At 37.9% G+C, this 11,870-nt stretch overlaps 1 pseudogene across 1 annotated transcript; it reads left to right on the plus strand.

The window, feature by feature from the left end:
* Window positions 1–360: 360 nt before the first annotated feature.
* Window positions 361–8,078, plus strand: LOC309635872 (WW domain-binding protein 4 pseudogene; annotated as a pseudogene). The gene has a single exon. The product of its transcript is annotated as a WW domain-binding protein 4 pseudogene (transcript).
* Window positions 8,079–11,870: the final 3,792 nt, after the last annotated feature.

The following is an 11,870-nucleotide window of genomic DNA, read 5'->3' on the forward strand; positions in this document are numbered from 1 at the left end:
AACAGATAGAGGACAGGAAATAAAACGTGCTAACTTGAGCTGAAAAAAAGAGCTGATCCTGCAGGTGAAAATTATTCATTAAACAACCCAGGCAAAGTTAATGATTTTGAAAAAAGCTTGGAGAAATTCCAGAACTTAAAACAAAAGGTGAAAACCCTTGCAAGCTTCCAGAGAAGAAACAAATTACTTAAAAAAGGAACAAAGGAAAAAGGATCAGACCAACCACAGGCAAGTAATCTGCCACATTGGCAACAGGACAGTATAAACCACCTACAGAATATTGAGAAGTAAGAATTGTAGCTTGGTCATTCCATTCCTAGCAGAGATACTAATCTCAGAGATACTAATCTTCCCCTCTGATGAGGGGAAGTGGGTGGAAAGAAAGAAAGATATATGTGGATATGCTAGACTTCAGGAAATACACTGTCCTGTTCTGCACCTAACCAATAACATTGTATCTGGGAAAAACCTCAAGAGACTGGAAGGTAACGAGAAGAAGAATAATGGGGGTAGGGTGGGATGAATCTCTTATTTCATATACATATGATCGAAATTGATGAGACACTGTGTAGGAATGCAATAAAATGATCGTAAGGATGCTCAGGATTGAGGAGAAATCCTTGAAATCAAATGGATGTAAATTATCAAAATTGAAGAGTAATTCTTGTCATTGAGAGGAAAAATATACAAAGAATCTGAGATTAAAAGTATTAAACTGTCCTAATTAAAACTCTGAGATAAGGTGTAGTGAAGGAGAGACAAAAGAAAAAGAGAGGGACTTCCCTGGCGGTCCAGTGGTTAGGACTACATGCTTCCACAGTAAGGGGCATGGGTTCGATCCCTGGTAGGGGAACTAATATCCCGCGAGCCACGTGGTTGTGTGGCCAAAAAAAAAAAAAAAGAAAGAAAAGAAAAAGACAGTGTCTCAGATTGTGGTGGAAAAGGACAGTAAATATGTTCTTAGGAGCTCAGCTTGTGGAGAATGGTGCTGGAGAGCAGGGGACACAGTCCTTGTGAGGGAATAGCTGGGGACTTGTCCCCAAGTATAGCAGGGAAACATGAGTGTAATTATGACAGGCAAGATAGAGGTGATGACTATTAACGAAATAAGAGCTACAGGAAAAATGAATACAACTTGTTCAATGCTTTAAAAACATTTTTGGGGGCTTCCCTGGTGGCGCAGTGGTTGAGAATCTGCCTGCTAATGCAGGGGACACGTGTTCGAGCCCTGGTCTGGGAAGATCCCACATGCCGCGGAGCAACTAGGCCCGTGAGCCACAACTACTGAGCCTGCGTGTCTGGAGCCTGTGCTCCGCAACAAGAGAGGCCGTGATAATGAGAGGCCCGCGCACCGCGATGAAGAGTGGCACCCACTTGCCGCAACTAGAGAAAGCCCTCGCACAGAAAACGAAGACCCAACACAGCCATAAATAAATAAATAAATAAATAAACCCAAAGTTAAAAAAAAAAACAAAAACATTTTTTAAGATAAAAACTATAGAGAAACAGATTTATTAGTATAAATAAAAAAGGAGGAAAGCAATTGGATAATCAACAATGTTGAATACACACACATATATGATGTATATTCCAGAGAAAGAAATATATATTACGTTTTCATCACAAAACGCACGAAATCGGAAATAACAAAAACCATACCAACATAATCTTACCTACTTAGAAATTAAGCAACAACAGTGCACGATAACTTTTGGAACAAAATAGAAAATGCACACCATTTACAAAGGTACTGAAAGAAAAACACATCATACCAAAACCTATACAATTAAGCAAAACTACTATAAATGAAAAAACAGTACTGCCTTAAATGCCTTAATTATTAAAGAAAACAATTACTCTGCTGAAATTTCTCATTATCTAATCATGATTGTTAATACTTTATATTGAATCTAATTCAAATAATATCTTTTAAGATTAATGGTTTTCAGTAATCTTAATATCTAAATTTAATCAGCCCAATCAAATTGAATAATTTTAGCAGAGTTTGCTCTTAAGGCAAAAAGAAGGGGCATTCATAAAAAATTCAATAAAGTAGGTTATTGGATGAAAACTGAAACATTCATTAGAATGTCAAAATCAGAACATTTGAAATATCTGGATAATTTGGTAAATTTTTGAAACATGTATTAGTCAGCCCAAGCGGCCATAATAAAAAACCACAGACTGAGAAGCCAGGAATTTATTTCTCACAGTTCTGGAAGCTGGAAAGTTCAAGGTCAACATGTCAGCCAATTCTGTTCCCCAGAGAGGGCTCTCTTCCTTGCTGGTCTCACTGTGTGAAGAGAGCTCTGGTCTCTTTACCTTCTTGTAAGAATACTAATCTCATCATGGTTGCTCCATCCTCGTGTCCTCATCTAAGCATAATTACCTCCCCAAAGTCTCACCTCTAAATGCCATCACATTGGTGGTTAGGGCCTCAGCATATGAATTTGGGGGGTGAGGGGGAGACACAATTCAATCCATAGGAATACCCATCATGGATTTTGTATTTTCATTGCCTTTGTTTAGAACTTCCATTCAATTTAAAATTAATCCAGTGTTATACTCAAGCACAACAACAATTTCAATGTTATTATAAATGTTTACGTGTACAGTGAGTTAACCAGTCATGTTATTAGTTAAGGAGTAATTTTAAATATGCTTCCCGCATACCACCTAAGAAGGTCTTTGATATCTAGGCAGTCATATACTTTTAAGTCCACTCTTTCTTCAAAAGCTTTCTAAAAACTAAACACGGCCAGCTGTTGAAAGTATCCATTAAACATTAACTGCTCCAGGTAAAATGATCACAATCCGTGCCTTACAGTAAGAAGCTATCTTTGAGATTATTATTATAATACTTTATACTGCTAGCAATGGTTGAGAAATTTAGCAGCTAATAAACTTGCCACTCCAGCTATTACAAAGTTAAGATAATGTGGTTGAACGGAGAGCAATAAAATAAGGAGGGCATCATAAAACTAAGGTAAACAAAATCACATAGTAGTAACTAATTAACATGACACATGAAAATCTTTAATATTATTCACTGTTTGAAGTGCTTTGTATTGAATGATTATATGAATTCTTTATATGAAATGATTTTATATAGTCCTGTATAGGAAGTTAAGTTTCTTCTTCTGTCCTGTGGGAATAAATGAAGCCCACCCAAATGAATACAAGCTTTATTCGGAGCTTGCTATATAGAAAGAGAGTCAGTCACCACCGCTTGTGCTTGGCAGAGACTGAAAAGGCAGGTCGAGCAGTGAGAAAACTTTACAGTGGAAAGAAATGGAAGGTTTCAAGTTCGCCTTGATTGGAGGTTGTTGGCATGCAGAAGCTGGAGGTGGGCTAATTTAGAAGGGGGCGTTCTAAGCGATTGGTTAGGGGGGCATATTTGGCTCTCTTTGGTTGGCTGTAAATTAGAAGTGGAAGCAAAAATCTGGGAAGCTGGCAGTTATTGATAACTTCTATTTTGGGCTGATTGCTACAGAGGTGGTTTGGCTTAATCCTGGATTGGTTGATGCAGATTGTGGATTAGCATTCTATTTTTATGTAAGGTCTGGCTACTCTCCATTTCAGTCTCTCAGTTTGCACTCTGACAAATATCTGACAAATACTGCCCCAGTAGAATTTCAATTCATAATGGTTTGGAGCAGTGTCAGAAGAAATAAGCCAGTCTCACTTCTAAGAAAATGCAATCAATCTGATCGTCTCATTTTAGATACATTTTTTTCTACCATAATAAGTTTCTTCTTTTTATTACTATACTTTCTGCTAACTGCTATATTAACTAAATTACTTTTAAGCATAAAATTCTAAACTCATAAAAAATATATATATACACGTAGGGCCAAAACAACCCTATTTCATTTTAAAGCATGTATGCAAGCTGTGAAAATGTTTCAGACTATCAATTATCTTGTCTTTTTACCATTATCACAAAAAATTCTTAAGTGCTCAAGTATATGACACCTCTTGATAGGAATATATTACAGGTGTACTTTTTAAATTCACTTGAATAAGGCTTTCAGTATCCCCAGGCATTCATGTTAACACAGATATTCTAGTCTATTACTTTAGGTCGAATGGCCAAAGTTAGCATCAGAGTAGTAAAAGCTACCACCACCCTAACAATTATTATTATCATTTATTGAGCCATTACTGTCTGCCAGGGTCTCTGTATGTTCACATTTAAGTTTATTTAATCTTTGCAACACTTTCAACAAAATTTAAAATAGAAAGCTAAATTGTATCGATTCATTTATCCATCAGAAAAAAAAACATTTACTGAGTCTCTCCGAGACCCAAGGATGATTGGCTAAAGTGGACATTGAGTCAGGAGTCAAATCCAAACCTGCCTGTATCCACTTACTGTTGTAACCCAAATGCACCCAGTTTTCCTTGTGAGCTGAGGCTTATTCACAGGAAATACATCTTTTGATAGGCTCTAAATTATGGACCAGAATGTCCCTGATAAGGTTTTCTACCACTGAAATTAAGTGCAAATGCCACAAAAAAGAACAACCCAAGAAGTAGAAGTTTATACTTTGTCTTTAATATTTTCTTCTGAAGTGATATTTTATCATTTTTTTCCAATTAGCAAATAGTAATCATGACATACTGCTGGAGGATGTTAAGTGGATGTCTATATGAGATATGATGATAAACATAAAACAGGAAAAAATAGATTCCATGTGTTGGTTAATATATAGGTCGACTTGACTGGGCCATGGGATACTCAGACATTTAATCAAACATTATTCTGAGTGCTTCTGTGAGGGTATCTATGGATGGGGTTTTAACTTTAGTTATTTTTATATAACTTTTTATATACCAAAAATAAATATAACTAAATATCATTTTAAGAGATGGGTACAAATGTTTATTATATTATTTTGTGTTTGAAATACATCTTATTTAAATGAAAAAATACAATAAAGTTACCTGAAAGTCTAATAGAATTAAGGAAAAACTGTGTAAGATGAACACCTGCAAATGATTATATGAAACATGAAATGTTTAACCAGCTACAATGTATAATGGAAAAAACATCACTTTAAAAATAAATACAGGGCTTCCCTGGTGGCGCAGTGGTTGAGAATCTGCCTGCCAGTGCAGAGGACACGGGTTCGAGCCCTGGTCTGGGAAGATCCCACATGCCCCGGAGCAACTGGGCCCGTGAGCCACAATTACTGAGCCTGCACGTCTGGAGCCTGTGCTCCGCAACAAGAGAGGCCGCGATAGTGAGAGGCCCGTGCACCGCGATGAAGAGTGGCCCCCGCTTGCACAACTAGAGAAAGTCCTCGCACAGAAACGAAGACCCAACACAGCCATAAATAAAAAAAATTAAAAAAAAAAAGTTGTATTTGTTCTTAACAAACATTTGGAAAAAATTAAAAAATACAAAATATAAAATTCCTAGGGATATTTTAAAAAGAAATGTGCATCACATGTGCATCACATTGATTGAAGAGACATAGAAATATGTACCTGAACAGGTAGAAAGAAAATTTTCGAATTCTAATTCTTCAACTAAGTAGTTTTACGGAATTTCAAATAAATGTCAGTGGAGATTAATTTGATATCCTATTGTGAGACTGCAAATTCAATGAAATTGTAAATTGCTGAATAGCTAAGATACTTAAAAAGATGTAAGCAGAAGGAACTTGAAATTTCAATGATTAAAAGAATAGGTTACTTATGCAAAGATACTACTAAAAATTCAATGGATCATGATTCTGAAGAGATACAACAGTTTTCTTATTGATTAGAATTTCTATTTATAATTTTTATTTACATGAATTCAGTACACAGTTACCTTTTCATTACAAATAGCTACCCAGGGAAGAAGGGAGGTGTCTGGGCTCGGAGGCTCCGGTGAGCCTCGCGGTGAGCTGGGCGTCAACTTGCCCCGAGTGGGGAACGCATGCCTCAGCTGGGCCTGGGGGCGACCCGCGGAGCGGCTGGTCCAGTCATGGAAGACTACTGTAAGTCACAACCAAAGAAATTCTGTGATTACTACAAGTGCTGGAGAGTGGACAATAGGCCTAGCATTGAACTTCACGCAAGAGGAAAGAATCATAAGGAAAATGTGGCAAAGTGGATCAGTGAGATTAAACAGAAAAGCCTGGATATGGAGGCAGCAATGCTGCAATGGAGGCAGCTGCCCTGAAAGCATACCAAGAGCACGTGAAAAGGCTTGGCTTAGAGTCAGAAATTTCAGAGCCAAGCATATCACCAGTAACCAGCACTATCCCACCCACCTCTGCATCAAATCAGCAGCAAGAAAAGGGGCCCTTCAAGGGGCAGATGGGTAGAAGGCATAACCTCTGAGGGTTACCATTACTATTATGATCTTATCACAGGAGCATCTCAGTGGAAGAAACCTGAAGGATTTCAAGGAAACTTAAAAAAGACGGCAGTGAAGACTGTTTGGGTAAAAGGTTTAAGCAAAGATGGTTATACCTATTATTATAATACAGAAACAGGGGAATCCAGATGGGAAAAACCTGATGATTTCATTCCACACTCTGGCGATCTGCTTTCTAGTAAGGTCAATGAGAAGTCACCTGGCACCCTAGAAGAGTCCAAATCATCAGATTCACATAGTGATTCTGATGGGGAACAGGAAGCAGACAAGGGGGGAAAAAAAGGAGAAGTCTCTACAGAAACACAAAAGCTAAAAATAAAGTTTAAGGAAAAAAATAAAAATAGTGATAAAGGAACTGAAGCAGAAACACAGAAAGAAAAAAATACCCAAGGGAAGAATTCATCAGGTCCAAATGAAGAAAAACCCAAAGCTCATGAAAAATCAAACCCATATGGAGAATGGCAAGAAATTAAATAATCTGAGTCCCATGAGGAGGTAGATTTGGAACTTCCAAGCACTGAAAATGAATATGTATCAACTTCAGAGGCTGGTGCTGGTGGGGAACCCAAAGTGGTTTTTAAAGAAAAAACAGACACTTTTCTTGGAGTTGTGGCAGATGGAGTGGCCCCAGTCTTCAAAAAGAGAAGAATTGAAAATGGAAAATCTAGAAATTTAAGGCAACGAGGTGATGATCAATAACTGTAAAAAAAAGCTATTTGTACCGGCTTTTTGGACAGAATGGAGAATATACATCCTAAAAGCTCCTCTGTGTTTGTTTTACAGTACTTAAATGCTAAAGTTTAGACTTATTCTAAACGTATTTTATGTGAATTTAAAATAAATCTTTTTTTATGTGGAAAAAAACCCCAAATAGCTAGGGAATTAAGTCAGTTGTAAATAGTGCATAGTCAATTAACTGAACTTTTAGGGGGAAAAAAAAATCAGTTCTCCAGGGTCTCCATAAAACGTTTGAATGCAGAATAGCTGGGTGCTGAATCCTCTTCCCTGAGCTGTTGCCATCACCACCATGTCAGGCTTCAGTCAAATACAAACAGTGCACTAAGGAAGTGGAGATCTGTGGCCACAGTCCCTGCAGGAGAAATCATCCCTGGACCACAGAAACCCTGGAGGAACCAGCATCAGCAACCAAAACTAGCAGCTACCCTTTCACTTTTTTAAAAAATATGAACAATCGTTATACAACCCTGGGCACATGAGGAAAATAGCTGCCAGAAATGATAATTTCATACTCTAAAATGAGAGAAAATCCACCAAAGAAAACAGAGCTACTGAAAAAATAAGAGAGAATTTAAAAAGTATCTAATTAGTATTCTCAGATCCAAGAGAACTGCAGTGGTAAAAACAAGAGCAAGTTACAAAGATAGGGAGGCAATGTAGCTGCAAGAAGAGTTCTTGGAAGTAAAAAGTATGATTGAGAAATGTCATAACTCAATAGCAATTCAAGAATAAAATGTATATTTCTAGAAACCAAATTTGTGAAGATCAACTGTATTAAAACTATGGGAAAGTGAAAAGATAAAATATATAGAGAATAGATAAAATATGTGCTTGTGAAATCTAGGCAAGCCAACAACCATTAAACAGCATACAGAAAGAAAAAAGAATGGAAATGAATAATCAAGCAAACTATATATGACAAATTTCCAGAGCTGAGGAAAACATTTTGGGAACACACACACACACACACACACACACACACACACACACACACACACACACACAAATCCTGTTAGAAATTTTGAATTCCTAAGATAAAATTGAAATGCTACAAGCGTCCAGATATACATACACACACACACACAAAAACAGCACCAAAATGAACAAAAACAGCAAACAAACAAACAAAAACCAAGGTTTACAAAGGAAAAAGAAACACAGTGGCTCCATCACATAGGCACGATCGATCAGTAACTCCATTTCCAGCCTCTCTTCCTTCTCAAGAGAATGGGGGGGCAGGGCTGAAAAGTCCAAGCTTCTAATCAGGGCTTGGTCTTTCTGGTGACCAGCCCTCATCCAGGACCATCCAGGAGCCCACCCAGAGTCCCCTCGTTAGAAGTAATTCTATCACCCAGGAAATTACAAGAGACTTAGGAGCCCTGTGTCAGGAACTGGGGCCAAAGACCAAATATGCGAACCAAAGATGCTCCTAGTGCTCTTATCACTTAGGAACATTTAGTTGCTTTGTGCCAGAAATGGAAGGAAGGCCAAAGACGTAGACATTTCTTATCATAAGTCAAATCATCACAGAATCTCTGTCAGGGGCCGAGCTTTGTGTTTCTCCACCTTCAAGGAGCTCTCCTTCCATTAAGGCAGACAGGAAAACCAATGCGAAGCACAGCCAACGAGGACACACTGTGAGGAAGCTCTCTTTCCATGTGGTATAAGGAAGCCACCTTTTAAGGGATCCTAACCCAGCCAAAGGGATGTGTGTGGGGAGGGCACTATTGCTAAGGGTTAGTCTTAAGGGCTAGTAGGACTTAACCAATTCACAGGAAAGGAGAAAGCTTTGCAGGCAGATTAGAAAACAGGAGGCAAAAACAATACATTGTGTAGGAGGGAAGAAGTAGGCCTACAAGCTTAGCGGTTGTCAGAATGTTTACAAAATGAGTCATTACATAGACAGAAATGAGGACAAAGAGGTGAGTTGGGCCCAGATCATAGAGGGCCTTATAACCCTATGGTAAATAATTTGAAGCATATTCTGCAGGGCACTGCTTTTCAATCTTTTGAAGTAGAATAACCCTTTTTTCAAATAATATCTACCTGGAGATCTAATATATAAAAAGATGAAAACACAGCGTCTTATCGGTATAATTATACAAGCTACAGTTGGTGACATCAGTTTATAGTCAGGCATTAAGTGCAATGAGGCCAATCCAATAAACTCCCAAAGTCTCACCCTTAGCATATAATTTATTTCTAAATTTAATTTTAGTTGTATATTAGCCAAAAAAAAAGTCTTAAATCATAGAGATAAAAGTTTGCAAATAGTCATTCAACAACTTTTATTAGACAGAAGCGGCAAAAGAAGCATTATTCTGGGATCTGAATGGAAAACGAGACAGCTTGAACACTAGCAAACCTGAAGCACAGGTAATAAGCTGATCAGGGGTCAGTCATTCAGGTTAGCCCCCAGGAAAGGCCAAGGATTTGGTAGCCTTTCACCAATAACCTTTAAATACTTGCTTAACATTTATTAATGGCAGTGGTGGGGGCATTTGGAAGTTGGTTTTCATTCAGGAAATAATGTGTTTCTTTGTATCCGAAATTTTTTATTAGCAAGTAAGAAAATCCAAATCTAGGTATTTAAGCAAAAGGAAGAAATTACTGGGAGGCATGGGGATTCCCAGAATTGACAAGAGGGTGGAAAACCCAGCCTAGAAAACGCACAGAAACAAAGACAAACCTTAAAGTTCCAAAATAAGGAAAAAGGGCAACTCTACCTTCAGCAGGAACAGTCTGCCCAGGATGCATTCATTCACTGCAGGACACCCTTCTCTCCACTGCGGGACATGGCAGCAGCTGTTGTGGGTGATTCCCCACCCACCCCAGGCATGAATGTGTTTTTAGCTGAGCTCAGGTCCTGAGCCCATTCCTGGCTCTCAGAGGATGGACAGCAGGCGGCTGTTTCCCCCGAGCTTCTGTAGTAGAGGGTAAGCAATGGTGGCTGACAGGGAATGAGACTGTGCCCAGGGTTTAGAAGGCAGATGTCAGTCAGTCATGGAGGAGAGAGATCCCAGAGGATTTCCCTCGAAACTCAGAAGGGAATGGGAATATTAGGTATTCTATGAATAGCAGGGTCTCAATGTTTTCTTTCCACAATATCCTAGGGAATTCACTGGACATCAGAGAGAAGTAGTTGATTGGTAACCTAAGAAGTTTGGCATTTAGGTGACCTTTTCTCTGGCCACAATGGAAAAATGCCTGAGGTTGGTGCAAAGGAAGAGAAACAGCTAATTTCCTGGGACACTGTTATTCTGACTACATACCAGCTATTACCAAGAGGGACTGAGTTTCAGAAGGACTTGTTCCTTGAAACTTCAGTATACTCTATAAGACTCTTGAACCTTTCTAGAGAGGGCAATTTGGTGGATAAGTAATCAAAGCATAGAATAGAGTTTAGATGTTGAAAAAACAATCTTAATTTCAAACATTTACTGTGGGCCAGGCAATAGTCATATCACTTTACACATTCAGGTCACTGTATCCTCACATCAACCCACAGAATAGTTACAGTTGACCTTGAACAAGGAGGGGTTTAATCCAAGCATAATTTATAGTCAGCCCTCTGTAACAGATGTTCCTCCACATACACGAATTGTAGTACATACAGTACATACAGTACTACATACATAGTACTTACTATTGAAAAATATCCGCATATAAGTGCATCTCTGCACTTCAAACCTGCATTATTCAAGGGTTGACTGTACTAGTATTACCCCTATTCTACGCATGAGGGATTGAGAAACAGTGAGATTAAATAATGGAATCATACAGCAAATAAAGAGCAGAACCACGTTTCAAATCCAGACAGCCTGCCTCCTGAGTCTCTGTTTGTAGCCTATAAGCTACATTTCTCCTGAGGATCTATGGACTAAAGTTGATACCAACTACATTTGATGAAAAATAAAGAATTTGTGTACATCGAAAATAACTTTTGGAATTATTTTTCAGGTTGTTCATCACTCCCTACTAGATAACAATGGTTGCTCATATTCATGAAGAACAGTGACTAATAATTCTCAAAATTTTCTTTAAAATATAATTAATGTTTTTCTGCCATTTATGTGAAAACACATTTCCTACTATCCTATTATTCTTATTTTCTTTTTGATATTCTTTTGTAATTTTCCAATTCAAACACTTTCCTAAAATATATTAAAGATTTTTAAATTTTAGAGATAATAAATCACTTGTTCCCATAAAAATAAATATTATTTTTCCCAAATAAATAAATATCAAAATAAGGACTAGTGGGCAACAGATTACTTAGGTTAGAGCTCATGGTTACTGGGACAATCAACTTCAGGGGAGTCTTGGCAGGAATTTCATTTGATTGGTAGTAAGGTCGCCTTATGTGGTTTGTAATTTATCTTGTAATACCTCAACATAGTTTGATATATAAAATAAAATATCCCATGAAAACTCCCATTTAAGTATGAATTGACCAGTGATTGCCTCCCATCCTTTGTCCAGCCCTTGTTCTGATATTGGACAATATTTCTTTCTATTCGGAGGATCAGGCAGCATCCCATGTATTCCTTAGGTCCCACACCCCAAGATCACCTCCATATTACACAAATGGATTTTCTGGATCCCACTTATTCATTTTAGGGGGCTGGTGTTCAGGTTGAGTTTTACTCTGTATCTCAGAGGTGGTTAGTTAACAACTCCAGTTTTAGTTATGGTATAAAAGCCTATTATTCAGAAACGCACAATCCAAACATAGCTACCGTAAGTGCTAACACTGTCT

Source organism: Balaenoptera borealis (assembly GCF_965194805.1).
Source record: "Balaenoptera borealis genome assembly, chromosome: 10".
Classification (NCBI taxonomy): domain Eukaryota; kingdom Metazoa; phylum Chordata; class Mammalia; order Artiodactyla; family Balaenopteridae; genus Balaenoptera; species Balaenoptera borealis.